This window comes from Lagenorhynchus albirostris, chromosome 7 (genome assembly GCF_949774975.1).
Source record: "Lagenorhynchus albirostris chromosome 7, mLagAlb1.1, whole genome shotgun sequence".
NCBI lineage: Eukaryota > Metazoa > Chordata > Mammalia > Artiodactyla > Delphinidae > Lagenorhynchus > Lagenorhynchus albirostris.
This window is the reverse complement of record NC_083101.1, coordinates 21,415,682-21,427,997: the sequence shown is the minus strand read 5'-3', so window position 1 is coordinate 21,427,997 and position 12,316 is coordinate 21,415,682. Positions and strand designations below refer to the sequence as shown.

Below are 12,316 nucleotides of genomic sequence, written 5' to 3'. Positions count from 1 at the left end.
CAATGTGTGGATCAAATTTCATATTTCTGACTAGGGAAATCCAATTGTTCCAGCATCATTTGTTGAAAAACAGCAGAATAAAATAAAAATAGAACTTCAGAAATTAAAAAATATAATACATTAAAAAACTTTTCCATAATACAAGTTGAGGTTTCCATTACTGTAAGGTTAATGAAAAATATTGTTTAGTCACGAAAAGCACAAAAGCAATGTTAGTGCAACTTAAAAGTGTACACAATTGACCATATATTTATCTGAGAAAGTACCAAATGATTATAAGGCAGTCACATCCTAGCCAGTCTCTACTACTATAAGTCTAAGAACTTTAATTCTATTTAATTCTTTCCAGCACAGTAAGACAGCCAAAAACTTCTGCTTAGATTTTTTTTTTTTTTCCTGTTAACAACTGCTTTCTGCTTGATTTCCTGGCTTCTTGCCCCTTGCATGAACAGGCTAGGAATCAGCAAATGCTTTGAGGGAAAATATGTAGAATGACTGACTCCTTTTACTGTAATTGCCTTTCTTCTGGGATCTTAGCATCTCAAGCCCTAGTTACCCTGATAGACTTGACCTCCAAAATTTGTATCTCCAGCCCAATCAGACTATTGAAAGCTCTAGGATGCCTCTCTCAGATTTCTATACTCCTAGACACAGATCAACAATGCCATAAGGAGGAAACATGGCTTAGGATGGAGGATTCACTTCATCATGTTTCCCTTCTTGCTGGGCTCTTGGGAATCTCAAGCCTTGGCTGCCTGGATTGCTGTATAACAGGTTTAAACAGGCTTTTATTTTTTTTAATGCAGCTTTTTATAGCTTTTAGTGGGAGAGTTAGTTTGTTCAACAAGGTACCTCATCATAGCTGGAAGCCTGCATCATTTAAAAAACTCATCAAGGTGGAAATATCCTTTAAACAAATGGGACTGCATTTAAATAGTTAATTGTGGTAAAAAACAAATAATACAAAATTTATCCCTTTGACCATTTTCAAGTGTACAGGTCAGTGGTTTATCCTCACATTGTTGTGTATCAGATCTCTAGAACTTTTTCATCTTGCAAAACTAAAACTCTATACTCATGGAACAACAACTCTCCATAATCCCCTCATTCCCTGGCAACCACCATAATACCCTGTTTCCATGATTGTGGCAACTCTAGGTACCTCATATAAGTGATTTTGACAACTCTAGGTACCTTATATACAGTATTTGTTGTTTTGCGGCTGGTTTATTTCACTTAGTGTAATGTCCTCAAGGTTCATCTATGTTGTAGCATGTGACAGGGTTGCTTTTTTAAGGCTGAATAATACTCTGTATGTATATGCCACATTTTGTTTATCCATTCATCCATCCTTGGACATTTTGGTTGCTTCCATCTCTGGGCTATTGTGAATAATGGTGCAGTGAACATGGGTTGCAAATGCCTCTTTAAGTTCTTGCTTCAAATTCTTTTGGATATATATACCTAGAGGTGGGATTTCTGGATCACATAGTAATTCCATTTTTAGTTTTTTGAGGACCCTCCATAGTGTTTTCCATAGTGGCAGCACCATTTTGTATTTCTCCCAGCAATGCACAGGATTTCAATTTTCCCACAGGATTATGTACTTGAAACATGTGGCGATTAACTGTTTTTTCTTTTTTCTAATAAATTTATTTTATTTATTTATTTTTGGCTGCATTGTGTCTTTGTTGCTGCACGTGGGCTTTCTCTAGTTGTGGCAAGCAGGGGCTACTCTTCGTAGCGGTGTGCGGGCTTCTCATTGCAGTGGCTTCTCTTGTTGCGGAGCACAGGCTGTAGGCGTGCAGGCTTTAGTAGTTGTGGCATGTGGGCTCAGTAGTTGTGGCACATAGGCTCTACAGCGCAGGCTCAGTAGTTGTGGTGGATGGGCTTAGTTGCTCTGTGGCATGTGGGATCTTCCTGGCCCAGGGATTGAACTGGTGTCCCCTGCATTGGCAGGCAGATTCTTAACCACTGCACCACCAGGAAAGTCCCTGGTTTTTTTTCTTTTTTTTGGACACATTATTTATCAAAAATGTTTAAAGATTTTTAAATTCAGCCAGGAGGAGTGTTGATAGACACAGGTGTTAGGAATCCTTTCTCCTTTGTTCAGAAGTTAGTCTCTTTTTCTGCTCAGTCATACTCTTTTCTCCCCTCACTTACCCCAGGGTAGGAGGGAATGAGGTTTCCCTGTCACAGCTGGGGTGAGGCCAAGATGTCAGCACTACATATGGCTAATCAGATATGCTTTAAATGATAGTTATTGCCATTATTATTATTTTGGAGATGCTTAGGGCTGTAAGTAGAAAGGAGCACAGAGACAGACTGCCTGGGACGAATCTGGGTTCCTCCTACTATGTGATCTTGGGCAGCTTTCTTACTGTCTCTGTGCCTCAGTTTCCTCATGTGCAAAACAGCAATGCTAACAAGACCCATTTCATAGAGTTCTTAGGATTAAGCAAATTAATATTCGCTAAGCACTTAGTGTAAGTACTATGAAAGTGTTTGGTGGATAAGATAAAGGTGGAGGGTGCCTGGTCCAGCCTTACCTCCCTTGTGCCGAGCTGTGCAGGTGGTCTTATTATATGCTTCCCGGTCTTAGTGTGTTTTAGGTGTTATTCAGCAGACCGGCTCCCTCCACGGGATGGGTGCGTGTGGTTGTAGCTGTATTAGAAACTTCCACCGGGTAGCGGTGACTGTGGGTTGTACGTCTGTCGATCGGAGGTGTTCTTGCACATGCCTGGATGTAGAAGTGACTCCACTCAGCGCGTTAAAACAGGTATCACACGCCTGGCAAACCCAGGGTCTTGCAAGGAGGTCTGATCCTGGCGTTTAGGTGGAGCTGTACAGAGCTGCGAAGGGCAGCGGGGGCCGCGGGCCTGGGGCGTGTGGCAGGAGGGGGGGTGCTGCCCAGTTGAGAACGCTGAGGGGATCGTGGCTCCCACGCCTGTCGGGCTGCGGAGACCGAGCTCGTGGTCGCGTGTCTGTAGCAGGAGGGTCGGTCCACACCTCCTCCGGACAGCCTCCGCCGCTAGCTCGGTGCGCGTCGTGGGAGGGCCGTTACACACTTCCTGTGGGTCTCCCGGACCACAGCGCGTTTCCGGTGCCGGCTGGAGGCCGGGGTCCGAGCCCCCGCCCCGCTCGCCGGCCCCGCCCCCGCCCGCGCCCCGCCCCCCGCCTGCCCGCCGCGTTCGGAGTCGGGCGCGCGGAGCTCGGGGCGCACGGAGCGGCGCGCGCCGGTCGGCGGAGCCAGGCTGGCGCCCCCGCCCCCAGCCCCTCGGTCCGTCGCCCGTCCGGCGCCTTCCCGTTCTACTTGCCTTCGCTCCCCGGCCCTGTGGCCGCGCTCCCTCCCTTCCCTCCGTCCCGCCCCCTCCAGCCCCTGCTGCCCGGCTCCTACAGGCCCCCTCGCTGCCCGCGTTCCTATGGACAGACGCACAGACACCTGCAGGTGGGTGAGAGCCCGCGCGCGGGGCGGGGACGAGCGCGCCGACGCTGCGCCCGGGACCGGGAGCCCCTTTGTGTGGGGGGCGGTCGCACTGGCGTCCGCGCCGCTTCCCCCCCGCCGGCGGCCTAGCAGTGACCCGGCTGAACCCTCCTTTTGTTCCTCTGGGCTTGTGGGGGGGGTGGCGCGAGAAGGCCGAGAGTCAGGGCTGAGAGCCGGGCGGCCGGACGTCGCCGGCGACGGCCTCGGGGGCGTGAGGGGGTAGAAACCCCCGGCGGCCGAGCGAGCGGCGGCCGCGGCTCTGGGTTGTCTCTCTGGGGCCGGCCCGCCGCCCAGCGTCTCCTGTCGCCGCCGCGGCCGCGGGCGCGCTGCGTGGGTCTGGCTCGCCCGCTCCCTCTCTGGGGTTTGTTGGAGGTGGGAAGGAGGGCGGGAAAGGGGAAAGAAAAGATCTGCTCTCTTAGTTTTCAAGTCTTGAGGAGGTTATGGAGAGAGAGGGAGAGAGGTGTTTCGGTGCTTTGCCAGACTTGTTTCCCTCCCGCGAGGCACGCCAAGGTGCTTTTGGGGCGTGTGTGAAGGAACGTGCATCGCTTGCGTCCCTTATTTATTGTTTCTGACGGAGAAGGGCTTTCTCCGAAGGGCTCTTCCGCCCCCCAACCCGTCTGAGGCTGCGCACAGTGATTTGTGTTTGTTATCAAATACATCGAGAAATAGATTTCCCTCGGTAGGAGAAGGTTGGGCTGACCAAAATCAGTGTTTTTTAGTATTCTGATGGCTTTCTTTCTTTCTCTCTTTCTTTCTCTTTCTTTCTTTCTGATAAGGACTTAAAGGCAAGAAATAAAAGATGAATATGGTTGTGATGGTTACATATATGTATAACTTTTGGAGGTAAAGTTTTGTTATTTCCCAGACTCCTTAGGTTTAACATGACAGAATCTTCTACCTATTAAATAAACAGTTAACAAGTAAGTCACTTCCACAGTGGAGGTTAGACTGGAGTGCGATAAACAATTATCTAACTTTCTGTCCAGGCTAAAACCTTTATTTTTGCTGGTTTAAGATATGAGATCTTTCACGACATATGGGGAGAACATGAACGTTAGAACTGATCATCTCTCCCTGTGATTGTGCTTTCCCTATTTTATTATATGTATTTATGTATTCTCTGTTTATAACCCAACGACTGTGTTGTATATGGTGGATATAACTTTTGAAAAGCACTGTAAGTGATATTTCTGATTTGTATTATTTATATGTTTTTATGAACAGTTGCTATGTATTTGTAGATACTCAGATAATAAATGAAGTTGCATAAGCACCCAGAAAATTAATTTTCCAGATTCAGTTTTTTTAATGGGTTTTTTTTTTTTTTTTTTTTGACTGCATTGGGTCTTCGTTGCACGGGCTTTCCCTGCTTGCGGGGGGGGGCTACTCTTCGTTGTGGTGGGCGAGCTTCTCATTGCAGTGGCTTCTCGTTGCGGAGCTTGGGCTCTAGGCGCGTGGGCTTCAGTAGTTGTGGCACGCGGGCTCTAGAGCACAGGCTCAGTAGTTGTGGGGCACGGGCTTAGTTGCTCTGTGGCATGTGGGATCTTCCCAGACCAGGGCTTGAACCCGTGTCCCCTGCATTGGCAGGCGGATTCTTAACCACTGCACCACCAGGGAAGCCCTTCCAGATTCAGAGTTTAACGCAGGTGTGGATTTATATCTTTGCATTCACCTCTATCTACTGCTCATTTCTGGAGACTTTTTTTTTTTTGCTTATTGTTTGAGAATCCATATTGACAAACTTAAATCTGATGGTTACCAAGGAGATCAAAAAAGAAAACACAGTTTTGGGGACACGCAGTTATGTAGGAAATGTAGTCTTTCTTAAAAAATAAAAGTATTATCATCCAAACATGAAGGAAAATTATTATGGTGGAAAAAATATTTGCTATTTAAATTTTTGTCAAGTAACATGTAGAAATTTGTCAGAAAACAATATACAATTTAATATAGTGTTAACTAGGCAAACTGATTTTTGTCATTATAAAGAGGAGACAGTTTAGTATGCCTAAAATAGTGGTCTTTTTCTAGGAGAAAAATGTATCCTAGATTCTTGTCCTAGTTTTACATTAACACATTAATATTATTTCATGCCTTATTTTGTAAATGCCTGGAGTGTACATTTTTGTACACTTTACTTAAAACTTAGAAGAGGGTACATCTAACAAAGGTCATGCCAGCCTCTTTGATTAGTTCCTGTTTTGACTTCTGTTCTAGATTAGATAAATGAATTTAAACTCTGCACAGAGCTCAGTGTCAGGTGCTGGTAGGCCCTTGAGCAAGATACCTCTTCCTTTTCTAATAAGGATGGCCCAAAGAGGCTAAGTGTTGAAATTTGTTCAGACTTTACCATGAATGGTGGTATAGAGTTCTAAAACACTTCCAGAGTTTCAGCTCTTTAGATACAGACTCTTCATCAGCTCTTCCCAGTATTAAAAAAGATAAGCTAACAAATTGAATTGCATGTTTATGTATTTGTTTACATGGCTGTCAGTTGTAGCATTAAGGTTTAATGGAGTCACTGTGTAAACTAAACATTAAGGGTGTGGCCTGCATTGAGAATTTCTTGACAGAGTTGTAGCTGTGTCTAACAGTTTTCTGGGATTGGCATGGTGTGTTTACTTAGGCTGGCTAAAAGATAACACCTGGTTTTTTTGTTTTGTTGTTTGACTGTGATATGTAGATATTAATTGTTTTGTTTTGTGCTTTGTTTTTCTATAATTAACGGTACTATTTTAGTTAATCAGAAGCATTCCAGAGACTCTTTCATATTTTCATCTGATTTTTCGTCTGGTATGTTGGTGTTTAGGAAGGTATGTAAATTATTTTTCACATCTCATCGTTGAAATTTTTTTCTGCTGCTTTTGATACTATGACAAATGCTTCCAGAAATTTTGAATTTGCGTAAAGTTGGGTTTTAAATGTATCAGTAGCTGAGCAGTGGAATCTGATATTTACCAGTTTTTTTTTTTTTAACAACACTAAGCTCTCCACGGTTAAATTTGATAGGCTTTAAAATCCATAGACTTTTCTAGTCTTTTCCTGTTTGTTAGTTATTAGTGTGGTACCATTAAAAGACACTTAAAATGGGGCTTCCCTGGTGGCGCAGTGGTTGGGGGTCCGCCTGCCGATGCAGGGGACACGGGTTCGTGCCCCGGTCCGGGAAGATCCCACATGCCGCAGAGCGGCTGGGCCCGTGAGCCATGGCCGCTGAGCCTGCGCGTCCGGAGCCTGTGCTCCGCGGCGGGAGAGGCCACAGCAGTGAGAGGCCTGCGTACCGCAAAAAAAAAAGACACTTAAAATGTTCACTTTATGTTACCTGGAACCCTCAAACGACTAGTATTATCATTAGTAATAACCAGGGGGAAAGCTGAAAAGTTAACAATTTTATTCTTTATAAAAGATCTGGGACTTTCAAGTTCTTTTTCCTAAAGTTTTTTGTAGCTTGGGAAAGTAGGCCTGACTGTGAGAGGTGCGGACAGTGACCTCTCGTTCCAGCCTTTATCGTCCTGCGTTGTTTAAGAGCAGTACATACCCTTGCTGCTTGCCGAAAATGCAGAATTCATTCTTGGACTAATATTCTGCTACCAGATGTATGAGGCTGGCTCTAAAGAAGCTTTTTCTCTTAAATACTGTCAAAAATAGAGAAGCTGAAGATTGGAGAGAAGCCATTTATTTTGAACAGTTTACTTTTTGACAGTTTGTGTTTGTAAAGAAACCTGCTCATAATATTTAGTGAAGAGACCTACATAGTCGCCTGAAGAAACCCCACAGGTTTCTTTTTTGCCTTGAAGGAAGTTTCCATAGAGCTTAACTCTTCCATGGTACTTCTTGACTTTGCTTCTGATTAGTTGATTTATGGACTTTATTTACCAGCATGATTGGAGAATTCTTTTGCTATACTGAAATTGCACTCTGCCTGTGCTCTCCTCTGTTTCCTAGGTAACAAATGCACTGCACAGATTCCATAATGAGGACTGTGGTTGGCTAGTTACAGTGTAAATTCTGTTGTTTGGTAAAGCTTAGTCTCAAATTCAAATAAAGGTCAAGAAACCAAAAGTACTGAAAATGCAAATTTTTGCATTTTATTTTGTATGCAGTGTCAACAAAGTGTAATACCCTTTTCTGGAGAAAGGCAAATTATGCAGCAGTATTCATGTTTGTTTTGCAGAGTCTCACACTTAAACCGTTGGAGAGCTTTTTGAGTATTGCATATTGGTAAAACCAGTGTCTCTAGTGACAAAGAAGATGTATTTCAGAAACACTTTATCAGAGCCCGTGAGCCATGGCTGCTGAGCCTGCGTGTCTGGAGCCTGTGCTCCACAACGGGAGAGGCCACAGCAGTGAGAGGCCCGTGTACCGCAAAAAAAAAAAAAAAAAAAAAAGAAACACTTTATCACACTTAAAGTAATATAGAAAGCAAAGGGATGTGGTATAGGACATCAGTAATTGGTCCTTTTGTACTGAAAGAAAAGTAGCATCAAAAGATAAATTGTGCAACTTTATGTTAAATATAAATTTAAAAAACTTTAAGAAGACATTAAATCATTTAAGAAACTTTTTAAAACATTGAAAGTCTTACCACAAATGGTGCAGTTTTCTTCCAGCTTTTTTCCCCCTCTGATCTGCCTGAATGTTGACCAGCCTGGCACAAGGGAGCAGGGCTTCAAGTTGGAGAATTGCTTTCCCCTCCACCTTACTTCCTCTTGGGCCTCTGTAGCTCTGGATGCAGGGCAAGAAGTAGTGCAGCTGCTAGTAATGATTACCTGTTTGTTCAAAAACAAAAAACACAAAAATAACTTTCAAAGAATTCCATTAATACCCATTGCAAACATCTTTTCGTTTGATACCTGAAAACTTTTTTTATTTGTTAATCATCAAGGATTCCATTAGCTGAAATTTTTTTTTAAAATTCTTTTGAGTTCTAGAGAATTATCCAGAGTTGCCTCCATTACTCTCCCTTCCTTGGCTGAATTGTTTTTGGGTTATTTTATTTACCTTTTTAGTTCATTAAAATGTCAGGAATAGGACATATCTCGGTTGGATTTCTCTCTTCTTGATTTTTCTCAAAACTGACACTACTTTAACCTCTTCCGTCCTTTTCTACTTGCCAATATTGTGTCCCTTCACTTTTCCCTTGTCAGTATCTTCCCTGTTTTCCCTTGTAAATACTTAACTGTTTAAAAAATTTTATTGTTGCATATAAGCCATAATCACCACATAGCAAAAGCTCTACTTTTTCTGTTACAAGGCTTCATACTTAGTGGAATATTATCAATATCTGAACTCTTACCCAACTAGGACTACTTTCTCTCTCTAGTCTGTATTCGTTTTTAAGGGCTGCTGAAACAAAGTACGACAGACTGGGTGGCTTCAACAACAAAAATTTATTTATTTTTTACAGTTCTGGAAGCTATAAGATGTTGGCAGGGTTGGATTCTTCTAAGGCCTCTCTCCTTGGCTTGTAGATCGTTGTTTTCCTTAGGTATCTTCACATGGTCCTTCCTATGTGCCCCTCTGTGACCTAATCTCCTCTCTTCCTGTAAGGACATCAGTCTATATCCTTAGGATTCACCCAAATGACCTCATTTACCTTAATTACCTCTTTAAAGGCCCAATCTCCAAATACAGTCTCATTCTGAAGTACTGGGGGTTAGGACTTCAGTGTATGAATTTGGAGGGAACACAATTCAGCTGATAATACAGCCTCTTCCTCCACCAATGTCTTTCATACATACATACATACATACATACATACTTCATTCCATATGTGTAATTTTATAGTGGTTTTCATCTTTTATACCTTTTTTACTCTCTTGGCATTTTTTCACTTGAGTGCAAGGTCCAGTAGACAGCAATATGATCAACTTCGTATGCCATTAAAAATAATTAAAGTGGGGAGTTAAAGGCTTTATTTTGTTTTTATTCACTCTTCATATTATTTTTAAATACTTTATTTTGGATAGTTTAAAGTAGAAAATTCTTAATCATCGGTTTCAAATGCAGGAGAATCTCAGTGTAGCCAAATTTAGTGAAACTGCTGATGCTGTTTTCTTGTGAATTCTAAGGACATGTTTCTTTTGGTGCTCTTTTTCAGATATTGGCCTTGCTACTTGCATGGTAAATTACACGCCATTCTGATCAGTTCACACCTTCCTTGGCTGATGACTCTTGAATCTGATATCCACTCAGGGCCTCTCTGCTGAAATCCAGATGTATACAACAACCAACTGGACACAGTCATTTGATCTGCCACAAACACTTCACATTCAGCATGCCCAAAACTTGATTTATCTTTCTCTTCATATCTGTCTTTTCTTGTGTTCCCTAGCTTAGTGAGTGGTACTATTTCCATACATTTTCCCAGTCCAGAAATTTAGGAGTTATCTGTGATGCCTCCGTTATTCTCAGTCCTGTCTTCCATACATAATCAAGTGCCTAGACCAGTCAATTCCTGCTCCCTAAGATTTCTTAGTTCTGTCTGTTCACCCCATACAAGTCACAAACTACTCTGTCACCTTTGCCCATCATTGGTTTTAGTTCTACAGTTGAATATATTCAGTGTACAACGTAAGTCCTTGTGCTAAGGCTTCTATAATCATCATTTGATAGTCTGAAGCTCAATGAATACACATAAAGAGCTTGTGTGAGTAATATCTTCTGTCTTTCATATTTAAAACTGTTCATCTGTGGCTTTAAACTTGAAGGGCATTTTGGCTGAATATAATTACTTAGCCTGCATTTTCTTCCCTCAAATACCTTTTTTTTTCTTCTAATGTTTGCATCTCTCTTTTTATTAAAAGTAATTTTATTTTATTTATTTATTTATTTATTTATGTCTGCGCTGCATTCGGGATCTTAGTTCCCAGACCAGGGATTGAACCTGCACACCCTGCAGTGGAAGCGCAGAGTCTTAACCACTGGACCACTGGAGAATTCCCCTTTCCTCAAGTATCTTAAATATGTTATTCTGTTTTAAGATTTGACAAAACTTTTCTTTAAAAGGCCAAATAGTAATTATTTTAGGCTTTGTGGGCCATAGGTCACTGTCACAATTATTTAACTGTGCCATGTCAGTGCAAAAGCAGCCGTAGAGAATATATAAATGAACAAGCATGACTGTGTTCCAGTAAAACTTTATTTACAGAACTGGACAGTGGGCTAGATTTGGTACATAAGCCATAGTTTGCTGAGTCCTACTGTACTGTATTCTGATAAAAAGTGTTGTCAGAGTCTAATACCGATATGATTTTCTTTCTTCTTTAAGTGTCTTTATCTTTTTTCCTAGATGCCCAAAGGACATTCCCCCCCCCACCACACACCTTTTATTTATTTATTTTTTTGGGCTGTGCTGGGTCTTTGTTGTAGCACATGGGCTCTTTGTTGTGGCTTGCGGGGCTTCTCTAGTTGTGGTGCGTGGGCTTACTTGCAGTATGTGGGATGTTATTTCCCTGATCAGGGATTGAACCCAGCCCCCCTGCATAACCACTGGACCACCCACCAGGGAAGTCTCCCTTCATCTTTAAAGGCAAATAATTTTACTAGAATACATCTTAAGTGTTGGCTGTTCTCTGTTAATTTTTCCAGATACACAATGGATGTTTTATTATGTTGGCTCAAATTTTTTAAAAAAATATTTTCATCAGTTATATATTTATTCTTTTCCATTATTTTTATTTTCTTCCTTGAGGTCTTCTGTTACATAATGTTGAATCTTCTTTGCTTATCATTTACGTCTATACTTTATTCAAATTCTTTTTATTTTATTTTTTATATTTGCTGTACTTTTTTCTTTTTCTCTTTTAGTCTCTTTAATGTACTTTCTATGGTGTCTATCTGTTAAGCCTAGTGTTCCTTCTAGTTTTGTCTTCCTTTTGAATTTTTTTTTTCCTTTTCTGTTCCATACTGAACTCTGTCATTTCTCCTTTTAAATGCTCTTGTTATTTAGCCATTGTCATTTTTTTTAGCTTTTCTATTTCTGATGTATGCTTTCTTTCATAGCATCCTATCATTTCCTTAATTTCTTTCAATTCTTATTGAAATATTATATTACAGTTTTCATCTGCTTTGTGGCCATATTTTTGTGATGTTCCTTCATTGACTACTGGTACGTAATTTGGTTCTTTTTAATCTTTTTTCTCACAGTACTTTTCATAGGGTTATGTTGTATTCTTTTCTCTTGTTCATGTATAAGTTAGAAGGATTTACCTGTACTTCAGGAGGTTTCTGTGATGGGGGTGGAAGTGGACCAAGGTAGTTTTCTTAGTTTTAAGGTTTGAAATTTTCTCCTTGGTTTCTTATGTGAAGTATTTAAAAATATGGCCACTCAAAATCAAAGTGAGATACCAATACATACCCACTAGAATGGCTAAATGAAATAAATGAAAAATACCAAGTGAGAATGTAGAGTAATTGGAATTCTCATGCACTGCTATTGGAAGTGTAAATTGGTATAGAAATATAAATGGATACAAGCAATTTGGAAAGTTGTTTGGCAGTATCTACTAAAGCTGCATATGCATATCCTATAACTCAGTAATTCCACTTGAAGATAAATGCTTACCAAATAAATGTACAAGAATGTTCATAGTACTGTTTGTAATAGCCCCAAACTGAAGGGTGCCCAAATGACCATCAGTATAATATGTGGTAGGGTGTTATATTGATGACCCCAAATAAATCACATCTCCTGGTGTCTACACCCGTGTGTTGTCTCTTTCTGCAGTGAGTCTAATTTTGGCTACATAACTTACTTTGGCCAGTGGACATTAGCAAGCATGATCTGTTGAGGAATTAGTGACTAGAAAGGAGAAAAGTGGAGGCTTCTGGAGT

General features: G+C 41.4%; 1 protein-coding gene across 1 annotated transcript in view; it reads left to right on the top strand.

Moving 5' to 3' along the window:
• Positions 1 to 3,308: 3,308 nt before the first annotated feature.
• KIAA1958 (KIAA1958 ortholog) overlaps positions 3,309 to 12,316 on the top strand; it is a 170,532-nt gene continuing 161,524 nt past the window's right edge. The window contains exon 1 of the mRNA XM_060154602.1: positions 3,309 to 3,448. The gene's annotated coding sequence lies outside the window, so the exon portion shown is untranslated. The remainder of the gene's footprint in view (positions 3,449 to 12,316) is intronic.